We start from the raw sequence: 18,413 nt of genomic DNA, 5'->3' as shown, positions 1-18,413 counted from the left end.
GTGAACATATTTAAAGCAATTATCACTATTAGCTGAGGAAGAAAGTGATATGTATGTGGAGGTTATAGTTTTTATGAGTTGGAAAAATAATTTAAATGAAGTGCTCAATTAAAACTGAGAAAACCCTAATGTTCCATTTATATACAGTTCTGATGAAAGTGTATTGGATATAATTATTTTAAGTGCAAAAGTTTTTTAATATGTAAAGTCATAATGATTAATTCTAAGTCTCTGTTTAACACATGATAATTTAATATTATATCATCGTGTATGAACTCGTTCTAATAGAATTATTACAAAAGCAATGCCATTAAAAATGTGGACTTAAAAATTCTGTATTTAATAGTCTTTATAGTGGCTCACATTGCTGATGTAAAAGTTTAAAGTACTCTTTCAAAATGGCTGTGTTAGCCTGATAGAATAAATTTCACAGCCCAATTAAGAGAACAATGGGTAAAATCATTATTTTTGTTGCAAAATCATTATTTTTTCTTAGCTTGTGAAGCACTCAGTGAGTAGGAATAACTGTCCCCTGTTGGATCCTGCCCACCAAAAAGATTGGTGGGACTCAGAGAAACTGCTGCTACTTTTCACCTAAATTATGTGATCCATCAACTATACATAATCCTAGTCATCAGAAATAGTTTATCTACAATTGAAGAAACAGTTGGTGATAAAGATGACGATTGTTCAAAGATGGGAAACAAAATTGTGAGGTAAGTTTTAATTATATATTTTTAAATATTCTGATAGTAGATACTGTTGTTATTCCTGAGATTAGTGTACTTTCATGAGATTTTTATCCGTACTGCATTTTGATGATATGGCTAGAAAATATGAGATACTATGACTGGCATATTTATTGTGCTCTCTATCTAGTAACTTGAAATTTTGGTTAATAATATGTATCACTTTTTGTTTGTTTGTTTTGAAACCATGGTAGATACAATCACATTTGTATGACCTGGTAAATGAAATTCAGCCTTTGAATAATGAGAATTTTTTTTTTTTTTTTTTTTTTTTGAGGTGGAGTCTCATTCCGTCACCGAGTCTGGAGTGCAGTGATGCAATCTCAGCTCACTGCAAGCTCTGCCTCCTGGGCTCACACCATTCTCTTGCCTCACCTTCCCAAGAAGCTGGGACTACAGGAGCCCATCATCACTCCCGGCTATATTGTTTTCATATTATTAGTAGGGATGGGGTTTCACTGTGATAACCAGGGTGGTCTCCTGACCTCGTGATCTGCCCGTCTCAGCTTCCCAAACTGCTGGGATTACAACCACGAGACAATGTGCCAGGCCTTTTATTTTTAATAATTATATTCACATTTTGTCTTTTAAAGAGCCATTTTTTTTTTACTTTTGTTCTGTCTGTGTCATATAAGCTGTGCTTATTTTTAGGAATCTCTGAATATTTTTCTCAAATTAGGGTTTTTTCTGCTAAGGAAGAAAATTGTTTTTGAGATAATGCTACATGGACCTGTTAGCAACATGATATAATTCTTACAATCAGGCTGCTAAGTGTATAAAAACATCTGGTTGAAAATACAAAGTACATGGTTGAAAATAAAGCAGAAAAAACGTTAGGTTTTAGTGGCAGTTTACATATTTAAGATATAGCTATTAAGTAAATGAACCCAGAAAACTTTAATTTTGGAAACGTTTGTATTCAAGTAATTTATCATTCCTATACTTTTTTGCATAGATATTGACAGAAACTAAATTAAAAAATTAGAATATTTTAACTCTAGTAAATAATTCTTAAATTTCTGTTTATCTTCCTCAGTGATCAGAAATAGTTTGGTTTTCAAATAACATCTCAGCGCTTATCATCAATAGAGATTGAAACACAAACTTGCCTCTGCCTTTCCAGATCTGATAGATCATACCATACAGTTATTACAACCTTGGTAGCATTTCTTTTATTAGAATCTCCATATGGGATGTTCACTAACACTTGATTAACAGCCACTAACAGACAACAACAACAAAAAAGTAAAATTTAAGTCCTGGTATTGTAGTCGGTTTTACCTCAAGGGTTTTGAATTTAAAACAGATGGGGGTGGGAGGAGGAAGGGATAGCTTTAGGAGATATACCTAATGCTAAATGATGAATTAATGGGTGCAGCACACCAGCATGACACGTATACATATGTAACTAACCTGCACATTGTGAACATGTACCCTAAAAGTTAAAGTATAATAATAATAAAATTAAAAATATCAGATAGAGATGGTTAATTATACTGACAAAAAGTGAATGAGGCAGACAGAATATAAAATTCAAATAAAGTCCCCACCTGTGTTCTTGGTTGCCTCTGCTTTATGTTTTCTTAGGATTCACTGTGGCATGCATATCTGCCTAGCTAATTTTTCTGCGTGATGAACTTCATCAGGGCACAAACTGGGTATTGTTTATTTTTGTATCAAAAACCTCAGGTGTAGAGAAAAACATATAGAAACGGATGTGTGTAAAATAACTGTATTTTGCTCTGTAGCTACAAAGAAATTATGACCTTTGGAGGACCTGTGTATGTTCTCATTCCTTCCACAACTACTCTTAACATTCGTATTTATTGAGTGGTAATAATTCCAAATACATCACATAAATTATATCATGAAATCTGTAAAAATACAGTATACTCACAAGAGGACTCTGAATTCTAGCAGAACAAGCTATCTTATTCCTTGTAAGTTATTTATCACAGGGCACATAGCCATCAGTGTCCGTGTCGGTAATGTTTTCTGATTTGCAACAAATAAGAGACTTCTACATACACAGGTTCTGCAAACAGATATCTCCAAATATATATTAAAATGTTTGAAAACAAAAACAAATCAATACTACAGTAAAATGTAACAAATTTAAAGCCATGAGAGTATATTATCTGTCTACAGATCATTTACATTTTATTAAATATTTATGTAGAGATAAAGCAAACTACACAGGAGGAGGAGTGTGAATTATATTTACATACTCCATCATTGTAAACCAGAAGCTTGAGCAGACACAAATTATAGTATTTAAGAGGCTCCTTGAGCCAAACCCCTACAAATATCAAACGATTACTATATGGAAATATTTTAAGCTTTGGTAAGAAAGTATTGCTTAAGGTAGTTATGGCATAATCACCCTAACGATGTTAATTTTTATTTACTTATCTTTTTATAAATAAATTAAAAGATTATAAACCTTAAAATTATCATTAAATTGTTTTAATGTTTGCTCAGGGAATGTGAACATTTGTATATGTTTTCTGTTTAAGGTGTGTAACACAGTTAAGCACTTGCTATTTAAATAATTTTCTTTTCTTTTTTTTTTGGCCAACAGAAATGATTTGAGTATGACTAAAAAATGGGCATTTACATTCAGTGATTATTTTGAATTTCCTTGGGAGTTGGATATGGGACCTTACACAGAAGCAGGCATTGCAAAGCTGGAAGAGAATAATGTGAAATCAGATAATCGGTTGATTCCACAGAAAGAGTAACCTGAAAATAAAACTACAAAGATCACAAAATGCAGACTTTTAGTGTGCTTGTATACTGTGGTCAAGCAAAGCAGTGGACATTATTATTCTCATATTATTCAAAAAATGGTAGGATGATGACTGAGATTACTGGTATAAATTTCATGATGAAGATTTAACAGGACTTAACATGGATGATGATAAAGAAATTTTATCAAAGGCCTTTTCTGCATCTATTGAGATAATCGTGTGGTTTTTGTCTTTGGTTCTGTTTATATGATGGTTTGCATTTATTTATTTGTGTATGTTGAACCAGCCTTGCATCCCAGGGATGAAGCCCACTTGATCATGGTGGATAAGCTTTTTGATGTGCTGCTGGATTCAGTTTGCCAGTATTTTATTCAGGATTTTTGCATCAATATTCATCAGGGATACTGGCCTAAAACTCTCTTTTTTGTGGGTGTGTCTCTGCTAGGCTTTGGTATCAGGATGATGCTGGCTTCATTAAATGAGTTAGGGAGGATTCTCTTTTTCTATTGAGTGGAATAGTTTCAGAAGGAATGGTACTAGCTCCTCTTTGTACCTCTGGTAGAATTCAGCTATGAATCCACCTGGTCTTCGACTTTTTTTGGTTCATAGGCTATTAATTACTGCCTCAATTTCAAAGCCTGTTATTGGTCTATTCAGGAATTCAACTTCTTCCTGGTTTAGTTTTGGGAGTGTTTATGTGTCCAGGAAATTTGTCCATTTCTTCTAGATTTTTCTAGTTTGTTTGTGTAGAGGTGTTTATAGTATTCTCTGAAAATACTTAAATGTAAGACCTAAAATCATAAAAATCCTAGAAGAAAACCTAGGCAATACAGGACATAGGCATGGACAAGAATTTCATGTCTAAAACACCAAAGGCAATGCAACAAATGCCAAAATTGACAACTGGTGTCTGATTAAACTAAAGAGCTTCTTCACAGACAAAGAAACTTCCATCAGAGTGAACAGGCAACCTACAAAATGGAAGAAAATTTTTGCAATCTACCCATCAGACAAAGGGCTAATATCCAGAATATACAAACACCTTAAAAAAATGTACAAGAGAAAATCATACAACCCCATCAAAAAGTTGGCAAAGGATATAAACAGGCACTTCTCAAAAGAAGAAATTTACGCAGCAGAAAGCCACATTGAAAAATGTTGATTAACACTGGCCATCAGAGAACTGCAAATCAAAACCACAATGAGAGACCATCTCACACCAGTTAGAATGGCGATCATTAAAAAGTCAGGAAACAACAGGTGTTGGAGTGGATGTGGAGAAATAGAAAAACTTTTACACTGTTAGTGGGACTGTATACTAGTTCAACCATTGTAGAAGACAGTGTGGTAACTCCTCAAGGGTCTAGAACTGGAAATATCATTTGACCCAGCCCTCCCATTACTAGGTATATACACAAAGGATTATAAATCGGCTGCTATAAAGACACATGCACACGTATGTTTATTGTGGTACTATTCACAATAGCGAAGACTTGGAACCAACCCAAATGTCCATCAATGATAGACTGGATTAAGAACATGTAGCACATATATACCATGGAATACTATGCAGCCATAAAAAATGATGAGTTCATGTCCTTTGAGGGGACAAGGATGAAGCTGGAAACCATCATTCTGAGCAAACTATCACCAAGGACAGAAAACCAAACACCATATGTTCTCACTCATAGGTGGGAATTGAACAATGAGAACACTTGGACACAAGATGGGGAACATCACACACTGGGGCCTGTTGTGGGATGGTAGGAGTGGGGAGGAGGGAGGGATAGCATTAGGAGATATACCTAATGTAAATGATGAGTTAATGGGTGCAGCACACCAGCATGGCACTTATATACATATGTAACAAACCTGCACGTTGTGCACATGTACTCTAGAACTTTAAGTGTAATGATAAAAAAAAGAAATTTTAAAAATTAGTGTTTTGACGGAGAGTACATGAATGTATTTAATCATATGCTGAAGTGCATGTCATATAGACAGCAGAAGAGGTGATAAAATGCTTATATAGTTTTGAAGCAATAAACAAATGGACATGATTGATGTAGGAGATGAGATGATAAGACATATATTATGGCTAACTGTTGCAAGACCACATTACATCGTCATGTCACCAGCCTTCAAGAAAAGTGTACGGTAAAAAAAAGAAAATGACATTTATTCCTAAATGAAAGCAATAAAGATGAGAGTATTTGCAGTTTGTGAAAGAACTGCTTACATGTAATGGTGTTTATTTAAACCCTGCTCATGCTATGCTTTTAGATTAGCTTCTTCGTAATAAAAATAATGTGTCCTTGGCTTCTACGATTCTTTACAAGACATCAACATGTTTTTAATATTTTTCTTCAGTCTTCTTTTTGCTTTTTTCATAGAATCATTAGCTTTAATTTATGTGAACGTGTTGCCTTTCTGGTTTAATTATTCTAAAGTAAAAAAATTTAAGATATCTGTACCTTAGAATAGTGGAACTTAATGTATGGATATATGAAAAGCATTTATTTATTACACCAGTGATCATTTTTTACTGAAGCATTAGTTTAAAATGTGGGTTAGTGAAGTGGTAAGATCATCAGTAAAACTAGTCTTAACTAACAAAAATTATGTTAAGAAAGAGCTTGAAAATACAACTGTTTTTGACTGTATAGGTACTTTTTATTTAAAGAGCAGAATTATTTTTCTGCCTGAATCAAAATAAATTACTTTGATTAGTATACACATTGCTGCTGTATTCCTCATTATCATTGTATTTTACATTTTAAAAAAGTAATTTGTGTTCCTGCCAGTGACTGGTATACAGCTTTGGATTTTATTCATAGGGAACTTATAATTGGTTTGGTTGTCTATTATACTGCTTTACATTTTCCTAACCATAAAAACATTATTTCAAATTTTAAATATACAATAAACATTTTTGCAGTAATTGTGAGAGAATTCTTCCTAAACTTAAAATTGTCTAATCTAAATGTGTGTTTATTATTTCAAAATTGGTTCCTACTCCAATACCTTCGTATTGCACGTTTTTCCACTTTATCATTAAGTATGAAGTTTTACCTTTACTAAATAAAATATTAAGTGATAATTAAAAAGATATAACATATTGTAGATGAGGTTTTCTTGGTGATATTCATAATTCCAATAATTTGGAAGGCCAATGCAAAAGATTGCTTGAGGCCAAGAATTTTGAACATGGTTTGGCCAAAGAGTGAAACACAATCTCCACAAAAGTTTTTACAAATCAAGAAGTTATGGTAGCTCACACCGGTAACCTTAGCAATCTATAAGTCCATGGTGAGTGGATCAGTTCAGCATATAAATTGAGGCCAGCCTGAACAATATAACAGGATTCTGTCTATACAAAAAATTAAAATAATTAAAGAAATTAAATAATTATCTGAGCCTACTGGCCTTTTCCTGGAGAACCAGCTAACTGGGAGGCTGAAGCTGCAAGAACATGGGTATCACAGGCTGCCACTAAGGAGATGAGACAGATACCTGATTCTTTCACATAGCTAAGTGGATACAGCCTACTTTACATTTATCTTTTTCATGTAAAATTGCTTATTTTCTTGACTTTGTATGACTATAGGTAGGGTTGTAGTTTGGAGTCAGAGGACAGCTTTAGCTGAGCCATCTTCCCCTGAAACACAAGGCATTCTTCCTTCCTACACAGTCACCCATCTTAGTGCCCCAAAACGTTCAGCCAATTTGACTTAGATTGTCCTAAATTAATGTGATTTTTGTCTTCTGATCCTTCCATTAACGCTCTCTTTTCTCCACACTCAAGTCCCATCTTTTGCTACTGTCAGTAATCATTCATCCCCTCCCATCACAAAAGAAGCCTGTACTCCCTTCAGATACAGCAACATGAAAATTCCCCAGAAAAACCACAAAATAAAAAAATACATATTTTAATTTTGCACTTTTTTAATTTTTAAAAAACGGTCAAAATTGAGGAACCACATGCATCTGGTAGGAGACGGGTTTCATCTTCACAAAGAATTTACTGATAGGAACATTTTTGTTACATAATATTAGTAGAAAAAATTCTGAATGAAACAAGAACAAAAAAACCCCAAAACCTGAAGTGAAGCCCTGCTGCTGGCCCGGGACGGGCCCTCTGCCCTGGGTTCGGCGGCCCCCTCTCCGCCGCCTTGTTGGGCCGGGCCCAGAGACAGTCCGCCGCCGCCTCACAGCCAGGGTTCGCATTGGCCGCCTGGCGCCACTACAGCGAGGCGGTGGCCGAGCGCGAGGACGATCCTAACTTCTTCAGGACGGTGGAGGGCTTCTTCAATCGCGGCGCCAGCATCGTGGAGGACAAGCTGGTGGATGACTTGAGGACCCGGGAGAGCGAGGAGCAGAAGCGGAACCGGCTGCACGGCATCCTGTTGATCTTCAAGCCCGGCAACCTTGTGCTGAGTCTCCTTCCGCATCCGGAGCGACGACAGCTCCTGGGAGGTCATCTAAGGCTACCCAGCCCAGCACAGCCAGCACTGCACACCCTGCAAGGGAGATGTCCGTTACAGCACTGATGTGAGTGCAGATGAAGTAAAAGCTTTGGCTTCTCTGATGACATACAAGCGTGCAGTGGTTGATGTGCCATTTGGGGGTGCTAAAACTGGTGTTAAGATCAATCCAAAGAACTATACTAATAATGAATTGGAAAAGATCACAAGGAGGTTCACCATGGAGCTAGCAAAGAAGGGCTTTATTGGTCCTGGCATTGATGTGCCTGCTGCAGACATGAGCACAGGTGAGCGGGAGATGTCCTGGATCGCTGATGCCTATGCCAGCACCATAGGTCACGATGCTATTAATGCACTCTCCTCTGTTACTGGTAAACCCATCAGCCAAGGGGGAATCCATGGACGCATCTTTGCTACTGGCCATGGTGTCTTCCATGGGATTGAAAACTTCATCAATGAAGCCTCTTACATGAGCGTTTTAGGAATGACACGAGAGTTTGGAGAAAAAACATTTCTCTTTCAGGGATTTGGTAATGTGGGCCTACACTCTATGAGATAATTACATCATTTTGGTGCTAAATGCATTGCTGTTGATGAGTCTGATCGGAGTATATGGAATCCAGATGGTATTGACCCAAAGGAACTGGAAGACTTCAAATTGCAGCATAGGTCCATTCTGGGTTTCCCCAAGGCAAAGCCCTATGAAAGAAGCATCTTGGAGGCCTACTGTGACATACTGATCCCTGCTGCCCGTGAGAAGCAGTTGACCAAATCCAATGAACCCAGAGTCAAAGCCAAGCTCATTGCTGAAGGTGCCAAGGGGCCCACAACTCCAGAAGCTGACAAGATCTTCCTGGAAGGAAACATTATTGTTATTCCAGATCTCTACTTGAATGCTGGAGGAGTGACAGTATCTTACTTCGAGTGGCTGAAGAATCTAAATCCTGTGAGCTATGGCCATTTGACCTTCAAATATAAAAGGGATTCTAACTACCACATGCTCATGTCTGTTCAAGAGAGTTTAGAAAGACAATTTGGAAAGCACGGTGAAACTATTCCCATTGTACCCATGGCAGAGTTCCAAGACAGGATGTCAGGTGCATCTGAGAAAGACATCTTGCACTCTGGCTTTGTGTACACAATGGAGTGTTCTGCCAGGAAAATCATGTGCACAGCCAGGAAGTATAAACTGGGATTGGACCTGAGAACAGTTGCCTATGTCAATACCATTGAGAAAATCTTCAAAGTGTGCAATCAAGCTGGCGTGACCTTCACATAGATGGATCATGGCTGACTTCCTCACTGCCCTCTTCACGTGTAACTTCTGCAGACCTATCACAAGTTTACATGTAACCACATAAATCCCTTTCTCTCCTGACTCATTAATAATGGATACCATTCTCAACAAGTCAATCCAAATCAGCCTGTTAAGGAGTAATAAATTAAGGTTAGAGGATCATGTACGAGCTGAGTGTGAAAGTAGAAATCACCTACATCAGAGAGCCATTTTGGTATTTTGCCTTTAAATAAAAAGCCTCCTCAATCTGGCTATGCAGCCTTGCTCTGTGGCTTTTCCCAACACAATCAGTGCTAGTGTTGGGGAAGGGACAGTCAAGAGCAGTCAGTTGCTTACTTATTTTGCTCTGGATGAGTCTGGGACATGCTTTAACTTTAACACATTTAAGAAGTAGTTGTGTGGCCTTTTCAGAAGGTGGCATGGTCCTCAAGTGAGTTCTTAGTATTTTATGTCAGCAAAATAACACAATTTTGCAGGTTACAGACAAATATAAAAGCTGTTTCTGTTTATGAATTTTATTATTTTAGAATAGAATAAGTACATGCTGTCTTTAATCACTTAACAAGCCTAACCTTGACTCAAACAGTGAATGCCTATAAAAATAATAAATAAAAAAACTAGTATTTTTATATCATAAATCAATATTATTTATAGCTTATCATTCATGTGTTGTTGTCCAGCAAATATTAAAAGCCCTGTGGATAATTAAGTTTTCTTCATACCTGCAAAATATGGAGGCTATTTTCACTAAAACTGTCAGAATTTGCTTACTATAATTATGAAACATAGTCCAAAGAATGCAGGAATCTTTTTATCATGTTAACTAATTTTTCTCTTTTGAAGACCTATGGTTGACTAATTAAACTATAATTCAAGTAGAGTGTCCCAGAAAGAAACCACTTCGGCTCCCTCTTTGGAGTCTGGCTGGCTCTGAGCATTGCCAATGGCCCCTACTCACCTTACTTTGTATCCTCTCCTTTTAGAGGCTTTGCATTCTGCACCCAGCTTCACTAACAGTGGGCTCAAAACAACCTTGGGTTGAGTGTTTCACTTGGGAGTTAATTGGCCAGTGCCTTTTGAACAGTAGTGTCCCGATGAAGTGGTAGATAATATATGTGTAAGAATCAACTTCTTTTTTTTTAAACTATAACACCCTTCAGAAATTTCTCACTACTTTGTAACTGCATGGCTTAACCTGTTGATAAAAGCAGTTATTTAAAGTCTACGTTTTCCAAAAAAAAAAAAACAAACAAAAAACCTAAAGGATATTAAACCAGGACAATCTTCTAACAATGACACCTCTTTCCAGTATGAGAGAACTACCTCCTATGATATGAGAAATATCAATATTTTATTTCTTTCTTCTACACATATTCAACACTTATGAATGCCAAAGAGTTCAAATTTTAATATGTCAAATTCAACCATGAAGATATAAAAATTCTTACTGTAAATGCAGCACTGTTGTTTCATTCAATAATAATATTACTTTATGAATTCAAGTCCTGCTTAATAATGATAATATTATTTGCAGGACACAAAGATCATTCCTTGCAAATCTTTTTTTAATAGAGATTATGTTCTTGGAGCCAAATAAAAATTTTGCTGCTTAGACACACATACATATGTTCTTTTCTTAAAACATTTTCTTGTTATTATTTTTATTGTTATTATTATTTATTTACATCTACTCTTTGGGAATTCCTTACAAGTAAATCACCAGCTTTTAAAATATTTCATCATTAATATTTGTCAGATATTTACAGACATAACAAATAAAATCATTATTTATTTTTCTGATATGACTGAAAAATGTTTTGAAGAGACATGCATATAAATAACTTTTATTCTGAAAAGTAATCAGTTAGTTTTATTCACATTTGTTTTCTCCTTAATTTATCAAGGTAAGTTTCACATAATGTGAAATTACATTTGAGTATGCAATTCAATGAAATTTATTCTGCTTATGATGTTGTACAATCATCATCTATCTTTAGTTCCTAAACATTTCTATTGTCCAACAGGAGACTCCATATCTACTAAACAGTTCTTTTTATTTCTCAGTCCCTGATAACCAGTAACCTACCTTTTATCTCTATGGCTATGCCTTTTTACCACATGGGTTTTGCACTGAAACAGTTTTCAATCCAACATGCCAAAGTCATAGAGGTTTTAAAATTGTTCATTTTTCTTTTCCTTTTCCTTTTTTTTTTTTTCATTTTGCAATTACCAGGCCCTGTGCTCCTCTCACCAATCTAGTAAGAGTGTGTGTGTCAGTGAGAGAATTATTACATTTATTTCAGGGATTGAGGACATTATTTTCTTATTTATTTAAATGCTGCTACAGGGATGAGATTTTGCAGCCTACAGTATGTAAGTGAGCAGTCTATAATTTATTTTCACTGGATACATTTCTCAGACTCGGAAGGAAATACTTTTAGCCAGATTTTTGTTGGTTGCTAGGAGACTAAAGTACTCTTGTGATGTCTTTGCTACTCAGCTTGACATATACTAGAGTGATGCTTTAGATTGGTTTGCCTTCATAGGCCTTCTGAAGCAGTGTTTGAAGCTGCAGTCTTGAAAATCATAGAGGCTGAAAAAATATCTAAAGAAATATTTATTTGAGATGGCACATGTTTCTTCAGAAACTCAAGTTGTTTCTCCCAGAGATGAATTAACTGATTCAGAAGCCTTCCACTAGATCTCCACTGTGTAAACACACATTCCCTGGGGACTCAGACTTAAGGTCAAACATTGAAGAAAATTCTGTTCAGGTTTTGTCACAAGAATCCTTGTTAAAATGGCCATGTTACAGAGTGTGTGTCTCTGAGCCAGATAAAGATAATGATTTTTTTTTCTGTGACCTTTCCCAGGAAACATTGGAAAATATTTGAGAGTGACCAATTCACGTCTATTCTATGGGATGAGAATGGAACTTGCATAGTGATTAACGAAGAACTCTTCAAGAAAGAAATTTTGGATAGAAAGTCTCCTTACAGAATATTTCAAGCTGACAGTATTACAAGTTTTGTTTGACAGCTCAGCCTTTATGGATTTAGTAAAATTTACAGAATTTTCAAACATCTGCCTTTGTAGCCACCTTTCTGGCAGAAGAGAATAAATCCATTGTCTCGAGCAAGGTATTTAACATATTTCAGTTAACACTTTACATAGAGTAGATATGTAATTTTACTTTGTACATCAGTAAATATATTAATACATGCAGTGAGACCACATTTTGAAAATTATATAAAACACTAATGTAAAAATTATTTAATTTTTTGAAATTATTGAGTTCAGCTTGAGCATTAATCTTTCAGGGTTTTAAGAAATTTTGCTAACAACTTTGAATCTCATTTATCAAAATAAGTGTACCAAAGCCATTAATGCAATGTTACTATTAATATATAACATGTTTTCACTTGAGGGCTTAACAATTTGAGTGCTTTTTTCCCAAAAGCACATTCCTGAAGATAGTAAACCATGTTCATGAATTACTTGATGACATTAAGTTTGTGTGATGAAACAGAAATCTGATATTTTAAGTGTTATGTTTGTTATTGCCACTTGTCTCAACAAATTACAAAAGATCAACATGCTATTTTAAATCAGTTGACCACTATTCATGTGCACTCTCATAGCACCTGCATCCAAGCAAGTGGCCACATTGTGAGTTTCATTACAACCACAACTTCTCAATACCCTAACATATCTCCCTAGCAAAACCATTATCTGGGGCTGATGGTGGAACAATCTGCTCTTCCAACAAGATATCATGTGATATCAGTCAACAAGGCTACACATTTTAACCTGCTACCAGCAGGCAACTCGTGGTTGCAAATGCCTATGATACCAGATACGTCAGCTGTCCCTCATTCCAGGCCAGATCTTCAACCATCACAACTGGACAAATATCACCCTAATTACAAATGATCTTCCATTAAAAGAGTACCAAATTATGCGGGACAACAGAGACTAACATTTACATTGACCAAAAAAATCCTAAAAAATTCTGTAATTATCTTACTGAACAATAAAACTGCATGTCGACTTTCATGTTTGCTTTTTTCTCTTTTTCTCAAAGTATAGTTAAAAGTAGAATGGTGTTTTCTTTCAGTGTCAGGCTATTGTACTGATTTTTGTAAAAGTATATATGGGCTTTTTGATCATTTGTAAGGAAATTTAATGTGCTCCTATGTAAGTTAACTAATTTAGTTCTCTAAAGAGGAAAAAATAATAAAGTCTTTGGGTCCATTTGCTGCTGAAACAACACAGTACCACTGCCTGGGTAATTTGTAAAAAGACTTATTTTGCTCATGGTTCTGGAGGTGGGGAAGTCCTAGGGGCTGCATCTCATGAGATCTTCTTTCTATGTTACAACATGGTAGGTTGACCTCATATGGTGAAGGGCATGAGATGAACAGAAAATCGAGGCCAAACTCATCCTTCATCAAAGACAACTCACAGAATAAATAACTTGTTCTCCAGATAACACCATCAATTCAGTCATGAGGTTACACACGCATGGCTAATCACCTCTCAAACATCCTACCTCCCAACAGTATCTCAATGGACACAGAATTTCAATGTGAAATTTGGAGGGGACATATCAAACAATGACAGCAGGCAAAGGAAAGGAAACAACTGGAGTTAGGAAAAAGTAATAAGTGACTTCTAAAGTACTCTGGCATAAATCAAATTAGGGCAAAAATTTGCATGACAGAAAGGGAATAGATGCTCACATAAACACATGCCCACAACACTGGGCTAATTTTTATATTTTTAGTAGAAATAGGGTTTCACCATGTTGGCCAGGATGGTCTTGAACTCCTGGCTGCCTGTGATCCACCCACCATGGCCCCCAAAGGTGCTGAGATTACAAGCTTGAGCCACCATATCCCACCTCTAATGCAGATTTTCATCACATTGGTTTCGTGCTCCATACAAAGTCAGATTTAATTGCTTTTGTCAGGATTAACACCTTTTAGATTCTGAGTCCAGATCCTCAGCATGGCTAAATAAATCCCTTCCAGACCTGATATTTGTTCTCCTTTCAGCTTCATGTCCTTCTATTTCACCACAGTGAGACATTCAGACCGTTCCACTTTCAGACATGCCCTTTTCTATCTGGTAACTTCAGTCCCATTATTTTCTTGTAGATAAAAGTATCTCCCCAATTTGCCTACTTAAGACGACTACAACACAGACATCACTCCTTCCAGGATAGTGCTTCTTGTCTATCACATTAGTTTTACTGTCTGTCTTGGACACCCAGCACTGATGTAACACAGTACCTAATACATATATGTATGTGTGTGTATATATATACACGTATGTATGTGAATTAGTCAATGTTGACTGGGACTTACAAATATAGCACCTATTTTCATTGTCAAAATGAACATTCTTGGTGTTGTGGCATTAATTTTTATTCTTTTTTCCTCACCACAACTTTTTCTAAAAGGGTAGGTCACAGTATTGTTCACTAGAGATGCAATGATTTTGACTTACTGAGACTAGCATCACTGGTTATCATTTCAACTATGATGCTTTCTTTTTAGGTCTAGTTATAATTTTTCCATGCTTCTAAAAGTTCTTTTTCATCTTCTGTTTTGACTGGCAGGTCCTTGCCTGAAAGAATTAGCTGTCTCCTTACCACTTCTTCCTTTATTTGCAGTAGCAATTCCCAGTGGCAAAGGGATATTTGGGAGCCCTTTGTGGCCTATGGAAAAAAACAAAATATCCTAAAATAAAAACCTAAAGAAGCTCTTTGTGAAACTGACTTTTGATGTGTGGATTCATTTGATAGAGCTTAACCTTTCTTTTGATTCAGCAGATTGGAAACCCTCTAACTGTAGAATCTGCAAAGGGACATTTGGGAGCCCATAAAAGCCTATGGGGAAAAATCTACTATCCCCACACAAAAACTGGAAAGAAACTATCTCTGAAACTGCTTTGTGATGTGTGAATTCATCTCATGGAGTTAAACCTTTTCTTTAATCCAACAGTTAGGAAAAATTTTGGAGAATCTATGAAGAGACATTTGGGAGTCCTTTGAGGCCTATAGTGAACTACCAAATATCCGCAAATAAAAACTAGAAAGAAGCTATCTGTGAAATGTCTTTGTGATGTGTGGATTCATCTCACAGAGGTAAAACTTTCTTTTCTTTCAGCAGATGGGAAACATTCTTTTAACAGTATCTGTGAAGGGACATTTTATAGCCCATGAGGTCTATGATGAAAAACTACATATCCCCAGAAGAAAACTGGAAAGAAGCTATCTGTGAAACTGATTTGGGAAGTGTAAATTCGTCTCACAGAACTAAACCTTCCTGTTGATTCAGCAGATTGTAAACACTCTTTTTGGGGAATCTTCAAAGGGACATTTCGGAGGCCACTGTGGGCCTTTTGAAAAGAAAAGAATATCCCCAGATGAAAACTAGAAAGAAGCTATCTGTGGAACTACTTGGTGATGTGTGGATTAATCTCATAGAGTTAAACTTTTATTTCAATCTAGCAGGTTGGAAATACTCTTTTTGTAGAATCTGTGAAGCAACATTTGGGAGTCCTTTGAGACCTATGAAGAAAAACTGAATATTCCCAGATAAAAGTTAGAAAGAAGGTATCTGTGAAACTATTTTGTGATGTGTGGATTCATCTCACAGAGCTAAACATTTCTTTGATTCAGCAAGTTGAAAACACTCTTTTTGAAGAATCTGTGAAGGGACATTTTGGATTCCATTGAAACCTATGGAGGAAAATTGGATATTCCGAGATTAAAACTAGAAAGAAACTATCTATGAAACTGCTTTGTGATGTGTGGGTTCATCTCACAGAGTTAAACCTTTCTTTTTATTAAACAGCTTGGAAACACTCTTTTTGGAGAATCTGTGAAGAGACCATTGGGAGTCCTTTTAAGCCTATAGGGAAAAATCAACTATCCCCAGATAAAAGATAGAAGCTTTCTTTGAAACTACTTTGTGATGTGAAGATTCATCTCACAGAGTTAAATCTTTCTTTTGATTCACCAGGTTGGAAACACTCTTTCTGGAGAATCTGCAAAGGGACATTTGGGAGCCCATTGCAGCCTTTGGGGGAAAATGGAATATCCCAAGATAAAAACTAGAAAAAAGTTCTTTGTGAAATTGCCTTGTGATGTGCGGATTCATCTTACAGCCTTTTTTTTTTTTTTATTCAGGAGGTTGTAAACACTCTTGTTAGACAATCTGTAAATGGACATTGGGGGTCCATTGTGGGTTATGAAAAAAAAAACATGCCAGATAAAAACTAGAAATAAGATATTTGTGAAATTTTGTGATGTGTGGATTCATTTTGCAAAGTTATATCTTTCTTTTGATTCAGCATGTAGGAAATACTCTTTTTGGAAAATCTGTGAAGGGACATTGAGAAGCTCATCGAGGCCTATTGAGAAAAACTGTGTATCCCCAGATAAAAATTGGAAAAAACTGTATGTGAAACTGCTTTGTGATGTGTGGTATGATCTCACAGAGTTAAACCTTTCTTTTGATTCAGCAGTTAAAAAACACTGTATTTGGAGAACCTGTGATGGAACATTTGGGAGCCCATTGAGGCCTAGAGTAAAAACAAAATATCCCTATATCAAAATTGGAAGGAAGCTATGTATCAAACTGTGTTGTGATGTATGCATTAACCTCACAGAGGTAAGCCTTCCTTTTAATTCAGCAGGTTGAAAACACTCCTTCAGGAGATCTGTGAGGGTACATTTGGGAACCCTTTGAGGCTTAAAGGAAATAACTGAAAATCCACGGGTATAAACTACAAAGTGTCTGCTGTGAAATTGCTTTGTTTTGTGTGGATTCATCTCACAGTGTTAAATTTTGCTTTGATTCAATAGGTGGGAAACATTCTTTTTGGGGAATCTGCAAAGGAATATTTTGGAGCTTTTTGAGGCCAATGGGGAAAAACTATATCCTCAGGAAAAAACTAGAAAGAAGCTATCCATGAAACTGCTTTGTGACATCTGGATTCACCTCACAGAGTTAAACATTTCTTTTGATTCAGCAGGTTGGACACACTCTTTTTGGAAAATTTCCAAAGGGACATTTGAAAGCCCATTGAGGACAATCAGGAAAAAAACTGAATATCCAAGGTAAAAATTAGAAAGAGGTTATCTGTGAAATGGCTTTATGATGTGTGGGTTCATCTCACAAAGTGAAACATTTATTTTGATTCAGCAGATTGGATACCCTCTTTTTGAAGAATCTGTGAAGAGACATTTTGGAGGCCATTGAGATCTATGAGGAAAAATGGAGTATCTCCAGGTATAAACTAGAAAGAAGCTCTCTGTGGTACTGCTTTGTGATATGTGGATTCATCTCTCAGAGTGAAACATTTCTTTTGATACAGCAGTTTGGAAACACTCTCTTTGGAGAATCTACAAAGGGGCATTTGTGACACTTTTATGGCTTAAGGGAAAAAATTGAATATCTTCAGTTAGAAACTAGAAAGAAGCTATCTGTAAAACTGCTTTGTGATGTGTGGCTATATCTCACAGAGTTTAAACGTTTCTTTTGATGCAGCAGGTTAGAAATGCTCTTTTTGGAGATTCTGATAAGGGACATTTAAGAGACCTTTGAGGCCCATGCAGAAAAAAACCACGTATCCTTAGGTAAAAACTAGAAATAAAGAATCTGTGAAACTGCTTTGTTTTTTTGTGAATTCATTTCACAGAGTTAAGCATTTCTTTTGATTCAGCAGATTGGAAACACTCTTTCTGGAGAATCTGCAAAAAGACATTTGGGAGCCCATTGAGGCCCATGGAGAAAAACAAAATATACCCAGGTAAAAACTATACAGAAGCTATTGGTATAACTGATTTGTGAAGTGTGCTTCATTTCACAGTGTTAAACTTTTCTTTTGACTCAGCAGGTTGGAAATACTCTTTTTCAGAATCTGAGAAGACACAATTGGGAACATGTTGAAGATTATGGGGAAAAATGCAATATCCCCAGGTAAAAAATAGAAAAAAGCTATCAAAGAACCCACTTTGTGATGTGTGGATTCATCTCACAGAGATAAACCTTTCTTTTGATTCAGCAGGTAAAAAACACTTTCTGGAGAATCTACAATGGAACATTTGGGAGCCCATTGA

General features: G+C 36.0%; 2 pseudogenes; both read left to right on the top strand.

Annotated features, from left to right (window-relative positions):
• Nucleotides 1-696: 696 nt before the first annotated feature.
• LOC129025716 (glutamate dehydrogenase 1, mitochondrial-like) lies at nucleotides 697-9,262 on the top strand (annotated as a pseudogene).
• Nucleotides 9,263-11,906: 2,644 nt separating this feature from the next.
• Nucleotides 11,907-18,413, top strand: part of LOC129025715 (heat shock transcription factor, Y-linked-like) — a 28,007-nt pseudogene continuing 21,500 nt past the window's right edge.

Source organism: Pongo pygmaeus, chromosome Y (assembly GCF_028885625.2).
Source record: "Pongo pygmaeus isolate AG05252 chromosome Y, NHGRI_mPonPyg2-v2.0_pri, whole genome shotgun sequence".
NCBI classification, from domain to species: domain Eukaryota; kingdom Metazoa; phylum Chordata; class Mammalia; order Primates; family Hominidae; genus Pongo; species Pongo pygmaeus.
Note: the sequence above shows the minus strand (reverse complement) of the source record. Positions and strands in the feature narration are given on the sequence as shown.